Source organism: Loxodonta africana, chromosome 7 (assembly GCF_030014295.1).
Source record: "Loxodonta africana isolate mLoxAfr1 chromosome 7, mLoxAfr1.hap2, whole genome shotgun sequence".
Taxonomy (NCBI): domain Eukaryota; kingdom Metazoa; phylum Chordata; class Mammalia; order Proboscidea; family Elephantidae; genus Loxodonta; species Loxodonta africana.
This window is the reverse complement of record NC_087348.1, coordinates 82,831,344-82,839,503: the sequence shown is the minus strand read 5'-3', so window position 1 is coordinate 82,839,503 and position 8,160 is coordinate 82,831,344. Positions and strand designations below refer to the sequence as shown.

At 36.6% G+C, this 8,160-nt stretch overlaps 1 pseudogene; it reads right to left on the bottom strand.

Annotated features, from left to right (window-relative positions):
- Positions 1-6,554: 6,554 nt before the first annotated feature.
- On the bottom strand, positions 6,555-7,571 carry LOC100654456 (olfactory receptor 51B5-like; annotated as a pseudogene).
- Between the last annotated feature and the right edge of the window lie 589 nt (positions 7,572-8,160).

Sequence of the window (8,160 nt, the reverse complement as noted above, 5' to 3'; positions counted from 1 at the left end):
CTACATGAATGGTACCCTGCTAAGGAGAGCACATAGAAGATATCTCTGAGATCAGGGAAACTTTCAGAGAAAGAGACATTTAAGAGCAGAATTGACCAATGAAAAGAGCACATTGGGGTTAGGTAGTAGTTCCACACAGAGGGAAAACTTGAACAGGGGTATGAGAAAAGACGGTGAGTTCGAACACAAATATTTTTATCATAGCTACAACAACAAAACATGAGGAAAATTTTGACACAAAATGAACGTGTGGTACCCGAATCCGCTGCCCTTGAGTCGGTTCCGACTCATAGTGACCCTATAGGACAGAGTAGAACTGCCCCATGTGTGGTAGCAGATTCTAATTATGTAATGTCATACAAATCATGGAAGGAATTTTGCCGTTATTCTGAGAGCAATGAGTGTGAAGTAATGGGGGTCATGATTAGATAATCATCGTTAAAAGTTTGTTGTTGTTAGGTGCCATGACCTGGGTTCTGACCCATAGCTATCCTGTGTACAAGGTTAAGTACAAAAGTATCACCACAAAATCATAGGAACTTTTATTAATCAAAAATATCAAAATGTGAAGCTATTGTTTCTCAACAAATCCTCCATTTAGGTCTATACAGTAAGGCATAGTTTCAATCTCTCTAACCCTTCCCGGAAGAATTACATGCTCTTTGATTTACATCATCTCAAAATGGCAGTTTTGGCATCCTTGAGGGACACAAATAGCATCCCTTTTAAATGTTCTTTGAGTTCAGGGAACAAAAAGAAGTCTAAGGGGCAAGGTCAGGGCTGTAGGGTGGGTACGGTAACGTTTCCGAATGATATTCTCATAGGACAGCCCTTGCTACCCTCAAAGCATAAACCGGTGCATTGTCATGGTGGAAAAAAAAAAAAAATTCTTCAGCACAACTCTTTTGGCCTTTTCCTCACCAATGCAGTTTTCCGTTTTCTTAAACTTCATCATAATAAAGTGTCCTTCAAGAAATCCTATCAAAATTACGCTTTAGAAATATCAAAATCTTCTGAGCAGTCTTCCCTCTCTTAGCTCATCTTTGAGGTCTTTCTGACCTTCCTGAAAATACCTGATCCATCTGAAAACTGTTGTTTTATGTGAGGCAGCATTCTCATAAGCTTGTTCCAAAGCTTCAATGATTTGGAAAGATGTTCACTTGAACTTTGTTAAAAATTTGATATTAGCTCTGACCTCAAAATAATTTTTTTTCAGTGGCACAAAAAGTATCCTTTTTTTTTTTCTTTCTTTTTTTGGAAGGCACCCTAAGAGACTAAGACAAGTGTATTCCTGAAAGAACTTGTCTGCAGCCATAAAATGATCACAGAGACATGTTTAAACATATTTTGTTTGGAATAAGCCTGTGTATGTATGAACTAGGACCCTAGTAGCAATACTTTTTGACTTAGCTTCTACCAACAGAAAGAAACACTGCCAGGTCCTGTGCCATCCTCACTATCATTGCTATGTTTTAGCTGTTGTGTCAGTCCATCTCGTTGAGGGCCTTAAATGTTTACTATGGCTAACATATTAGGAAACAAGAAAGAGTGAGTGAGAAGAGTAATAAGAGGCAATGGCGGTAATCCAAGTGAGAAATAGTGTTGGTGTAGATGTGGCTAGCTGTTGTCAGCAATGTTGAATGGAAATGGATGGGGAAAAAAAGATTCTATGATTTACAAAAAAGAAAACTTAGTGATTGACTGAACATGGTAGATTAATGAGCCAGAAAAATGAAAGATGACATCAGCATTTCTGATTTTAGCTGAGTGGGCAGAGTTTTATTAACAGGGAATATGGCAAGAAAGTGGCTTTATTCTTGAGTCAAAAGGTGATTGTTGATTGACTTTACACTAAGCATTGTTTTGCATGCTTATTTTGGATTTATGTGCTGAAATTGGATAAGCTTATAGATATGCTGAATTTGGATAAGAGAAAGGAAAATCAATCAAGTTTCGGACATTCTATCTGTAAATGCCCATGTAGAGACATCTCCTAACAGTTATATACATGAACCTTGAGTTTAGAGAACAAGTATGAGCAGAAGAAATTTAAGAATGATCAACAATTAGATTAGATTCAATAAGACTGGATTAGATTAGAAAATGTATTGCAAATTATAAGAACTAGTTGCTAAGATCATGGGTCCTGGAGCCAGACTGCCTGAGTGAATCCCAGCCCTGCTTCTTACAGGTTTTGCGTCTTTACACACTTAGCACTTTAGCTTCCTCATCTGTAAAATGGGGATAATGAGTTGTTGAGACGATCGTCATGAAAATTAAATACTTCTAAGAACTATAAAACCTGTTGCCTTCGAGTTAATTCTGACCCATTGTCACCCTTTAGGACAGATTAGAACTGTCCCACAGGGTTTGCAAGGAACAGCTGGTGGATTCGAACTGCCAACGTTTTGGTTACCATCCAAGCTCCTAACCACTGGGCAACCAGGGCAACAGGTAAAAATTATAGTTGTTAATGTATGTAACTGTTAAGCACAAGGGTGCAAGGTCTAGGAAATATTAAGAGCCCAATAAAATATACTTTGTTTTGTTTTCTATTTTTTTTCTTTTCCTCAGAGGATATAAAAGCTTGAAATGTCTAGAATGGATTGAAAACAGGCAAAGTGTTATAAGATATTGAGATGAGATTCTCTAAGAACTAAACAATACAATCCAGCTGAGATCTGAAGATACGAGAGGAGCGAATCAGAAATACAAGGGTCAGTAGATTTTATTGGGAGCAATTGAGGGAGATAATTGGAAGGAATATAACCTTTGAAGGAATATTTTCAAAGATTATATAAAAAATTTCATAGTATTAGTCTTATTTTTTGTATATTTAATCAAATGAAAAATTCATAATATATTTGATTATTTCCCATTTGCTGAATACCTCCTAAATATTTAAGTGCTGAAATTTCAAGATATTCAGGTGTCTGTCTTCGTCAATGATAATGATGTTAATATAATAAGAATAACATAAAAGTGTTCACAACTGTAGAACACATTTATAAATATCAAATTACCTTGTCTACCTTTAGCAAAGGAGCCCTGGAGGTACTGTGGGTAAGTGCTCTGCTGCTAACTGAAAGATTGGCAGTTGGAGCCTACTAACCACTCCAAAGAAGAAAGATGTGGCAATCTGCTTCCTTAAAGATTGTGCGTATTTGTTCTTGTTAGGTGCTGTCCAGTCAGTTCCAACTCCTAGCAACCCTATGTACAACAGAATGAAACACAGCCCAGTCCTACACCATCCTCACAATTGTTATTATGCTTGAGTCCACTGTTGCACCCATTGTGTCAAGCAACAATTTGAGAGTCTTCCTCTTTTTTACTGATCCTCTACTGTACCAAGCATGATGTCTTTCTCTAAGGATTGGTCCTTCCTGGTTAACATGTCCAAAGTATGTGAGACAAAGAACTGGCCATCCTCACTTCTGATGAACATTCTTGCTGTACTTCTTCCAAGACAGATTTGTTCATTCTTCTTGCAGTTCATGGTGTATTCAATATTCTTTGTCCACTTTGTAATTCAAATGCATCCATTCTTCTTCAGTCTTCCTTATTCATTGCCCAGTTTTCACATGCATATAAAAAAAATTAAAAACACCATGGCTTGGGTCAGGTGCACCTTAGCCCTTCAAGTGACATCTTTGCTTATTAAGAGTTTTAAGAGGTCTTTTGCAGCGGATTTGCTCAATGCTATACATTGCTTGATTTCTTATTGTTGCTTCCTTGGGTGTTGATTGTGGATCCAAGTAAAACGAAATCCTTGACAACTTCAATCTTTTCTCCATTTACCATGATGTTGCAGTTGTTAGGATTTTTTTTTTTTTTTAATTTTTATTGTGCTTTAAGTGAAAGTTTACAAATCAAGTCAGTCTTTCACACAAAAACTTATACACACCTTGCTACATGTTGTTAGGATTTTTGTTTTCTTTATGTTGGTTAGAGCCTTGTAAACAATATGGTGCAGTTCTGCTCTGTGTTATAGGGTTGCTATAAGTCAGAATCAACTCGACAGTAATGGGTTTAGTTTATGGCAATATATACTCTTTCAAACCTTCACAAGAAAAACTCTTACAAGGTGCATTTGGTTACTTTTAATTGAGGGATGAGATTACTGAGGCTCAGTGATTGATTTGTTCAAGGTCACAAAAATTATAAATGAATGAAACAGGAGCAGAACTTCTTTTTTCTTCAAAGTTACAATCTTTTCACCATACTGTGCCTTTTTTTTTTTTTTTTTTACAAGTTTTATGTATTCCCTGAAGAAAATTAAGGAGTAAAATTACTGTAACCAAATACATGAAAATTATTACAGCTTTCAGTTTTAACTTTTTAAAATGTAATAGAAGTCTTTTTTGTGTCATTACGTTTATGTTACCTAGGAAGGCCAATGAATTAAATGAAAGGGTCTTCAACAAGGGGATTGACACAGGGGCCACAACAATGGGCTCAAGCATGACAACAATTGTCAAGGTAGCACAGGACCAGGCAGTGTTTCCTTCTGTTGTGCATAGGATTGCTATGAGTTGCAGCCAACTAGACAACACCTAACAATAACAACAAGAAGGTCAGGGTAAAAGTTGTCATTTTTGTTGTTAGTTGCCATTGAGTCAGCTTTGACTCATGGTGATCTTACGTTGAACAGTATAAAACATTGTCCAGTCCTGTGCCATCTTCATGATCATTGGTATGTTCAAGTCTTTGTTGTGGCTGTTGTATCAATCCATGTCATGAAGGGTTTCCCTCCTTTTCACTGATCTTCTACTTTACCAAACATGATTTCCTTTTCTGACAATTGTAAAGTAGAGGGTCAGTGAAAAGGAGGGAAACCTTCATGAGATGGATTGATACTACAGCCACAAAAAAGAAACAATTATGTTAAACTTACTTATTTCATTTTCTTTTATGATTGTTTTTAATATGTCTTTTTTATTATCTTGGTTTTAGTTTCTTGTTACATAAAAAACCAAATCCATTGCCACTGAGTCGATTCTGACTCATAGCGACCCAACAGGACCTAGTGGAACTGTCCCCATAGGGTTTTCAAAGCTGTAATCTTTAAGGATACAGACTGCCTCATCTTTCTTCTGAGGAGCAGCTGGTGGATTCAAACCACCCACCTTGTGGTTAGCAGCCAGGCACTTACCCTTTGCACCACCAGGGCTTCTTTCTGTCACTTAATCTGTGCTTTATTTCTAAGTGAGTGGATTATACATGTTGGTTGTTTTGCTCATCTTCTTCTTAAAAAAAAGGGGGGGGGACCTAATTAAATTAAATCGTGCGTAATTTAACAATGAGAGCAAACAACGATGGAAGATTTAAATCAGCGGTTTTCAACTTTTTTTTTTTTAATAACCATTTTCAAAATGGAGGGGTAAATTTCCTTGAATAATAATCTACTAGTTATAGAAAACCATTCTAGGAATCCTGATAACACATAGGGAGCATGCAACTCCTCCTCAAAAATAAATAAATAAAAGTCCTGAGCTAATTGTTGATTGAAGACACCGATATTTTATTTGCCAGTATACTTTCCATAATTTTGCTTTAAGTGCATCATTATCCCTAACCTTGCTTACTTCCTGATGAACTAATACATCATAGTTTATCTTCCAGTGTTGCTGAAGTACAGATTCTGATCATGTTGACCCCTGCAACAAATAAAATGCATGGGATGCCACACCTGAAATTTTCTTAAATATCTTATTTCTTTCAAGATATTACAATCACAGTATTTCCTGAAGACAGTTTATCCTACTACCCTCAATCCAGACTAAGTCCAAAATGTTTCCTCTGCCTATGTATCATGAGAATCCCTTGGTGACTAGTAACTCTTTTTCATTAAGCATGTGTAGAGGCTATGAGGAAACCCTGGTGGTGTAGTGGTTAAGTGCTACGGCTGCTAACCAAAGGGTCGGCAGTTCAAATCTGCCAGGTGCTCCTTGGAAACTTTATGGGGCAGTTCTACTCTGTCCTATAGGGTCGCTATGAGTCAGAATCGACTCGATGGCACTGGGTTTGGTTTGGGTTTTTTCAGAGGTTATGAATTGAAGAACACAGAACACAAACGTGTACAAGAAATGGACCTTTATTTTATTATAGATGACTTGGAGCCCTCATCCCTGAGATGGCAGACACCAAATCTCATCAACTCAAAGTCTTCTAACAATTTGTGATCATCTAGCTACATTGGCCTTTGCTGGAATGTTAGTTCTTATTTGGTCTTTGCTTTGGAAGCAAGGACTTTCCTAGTCTAAATATCTCATTCTCATCTACTTCTGATCCACCCTAGGGTCATGCAGTACCATTGGGATTATCTAAGACTCTTCATCACTTTTGAGACAGTTTCAGTCACAAAGAAAATTATGGAACTGGTTTCCTCACAGTGCTGGGAAATTCCATCAAACTCTCTCATCCTCTTCTGTTTCTACTGACTCTACAACCATTTCAAATATTATTATCCTCAGATAGCCATAGAGACAAATGACCCTTTCAGAGTAGAAAATGATAGAATAAAGCACATAATCTACCAGACACAAAGCAACAGAAGTAATAAACTCTTGGGGTCGAGAGTGGGGATAATCTGAGAATCAGAGCAAGGGTTCTGTGTCTCTTAAATTACATGAACGTTATTCCTTGCCATTCTAAATAACATTGGCCTTGAATATTTCATTCTCCTAAGAAACATATTCCATAATGCAGAAATTCCCAAAGTCATCACTCTAGCTCAAATTCTATGAAGAGAGAGGAAATGGTTGATACCATTTTGGATCTGCTTGGTCTTAATACTATAAATTATTGGATTCATAAATGGGAGGAAAAGGACGTAGACATAGCTCATGATAACATAAACTGTATGTGACACGTATTTCCCAAATCAATGTATGAGAGTCAGCACAGTCACAGTGACATAGAAAACCAACACAGCTAATATGGGAGACACAGGTATTCAGGGCCTTAGCCTGCTCCTTATCTGAGGTAATTCTTAGGACAGTTTTAAAGATTAGGATGTAAGAGATAAGGATAAACACCGAGTCCAAGAAGTCAGTTAATATTAGGACTATAGAATAGAGTCTATCGAAGGTGATGCCAACACAGGCGAGTTTGATTACATCCTGGTGCAGGTAGAAGGCATGGGAAAGTATATGAGATCTGCAGAGTGGAATCCAGGGAGGGCACAATGAGTATAAATTCCTTCCTCAGAACCACCAAGCCTATTTTTACCACCTTAACATTAGTGAGAATGAAAGTGTATCTCAGGGAATTGTGGACAGCAATAAAATCATCACAGGCCATGATGAGCAAGACACTGGACTTAACAACAACAAAAAAAAGTGAGTGGATAAAGTAGGTCTACAAGAAACAAGCCCCATGGCTGATTTCTCTGTCATCCAGTCATGGACCCTGAAGAATGTGGTCTTCTCTGATAAGGTAGAGAATGGTACCATTGCTGAGAAGTATGGAGACATAGATGACAAAGAAGGGGATGGAAATTTGAGGATGGAAAATTTCCAACCTGGGAAGCCAGTCAGTAGAAAAGGGGTAGAGCTGATGTTTGAACACATGGTAGATCCCTGAGAAGAAAAAAAGAAAGCTGTCTCTAAATATTGTATAATTTCACTTGTATGAAATACTTAGAATAGGCAAATGTGTAGAAATCAAAAGTCAATAGTAGTTACTGGGAGCAGAAGGGAAGGGGGAAATATTGTTTGGGTAGCAGGGAGTATCAGTTTATGGTGATGGAAGATTTGACAATGGATATTGGTAATTGTTGCACAAAATAATTGAAGTAATTGGTATCACTGAATTATACACATGAAAATGATGAATTTGTACATTTTGTATTATCTATATTTTTACAATAAAAAATCAATTTAAAAAAGCTGCCTCTATTCTAGCATTATCTAGTAGAAATATAATTTAAGCTGCGTAAGTAATTTTAAAATTTCTAGTACCACGTTAAAGAGAATAAACAGGAACAAGGTAAAATTAATTTAATAATATATTTAATTTAGTCTCTACATCCAAAATTTTATCAATATAAAATTTTTGATGAGATATTTTACATTCTATTTTTTATTAACTCTTCAAAATCTGGTTATAGTTTACAGTTATAGCACATCTCAACTCCAACTAACAGAGACCATAATAATG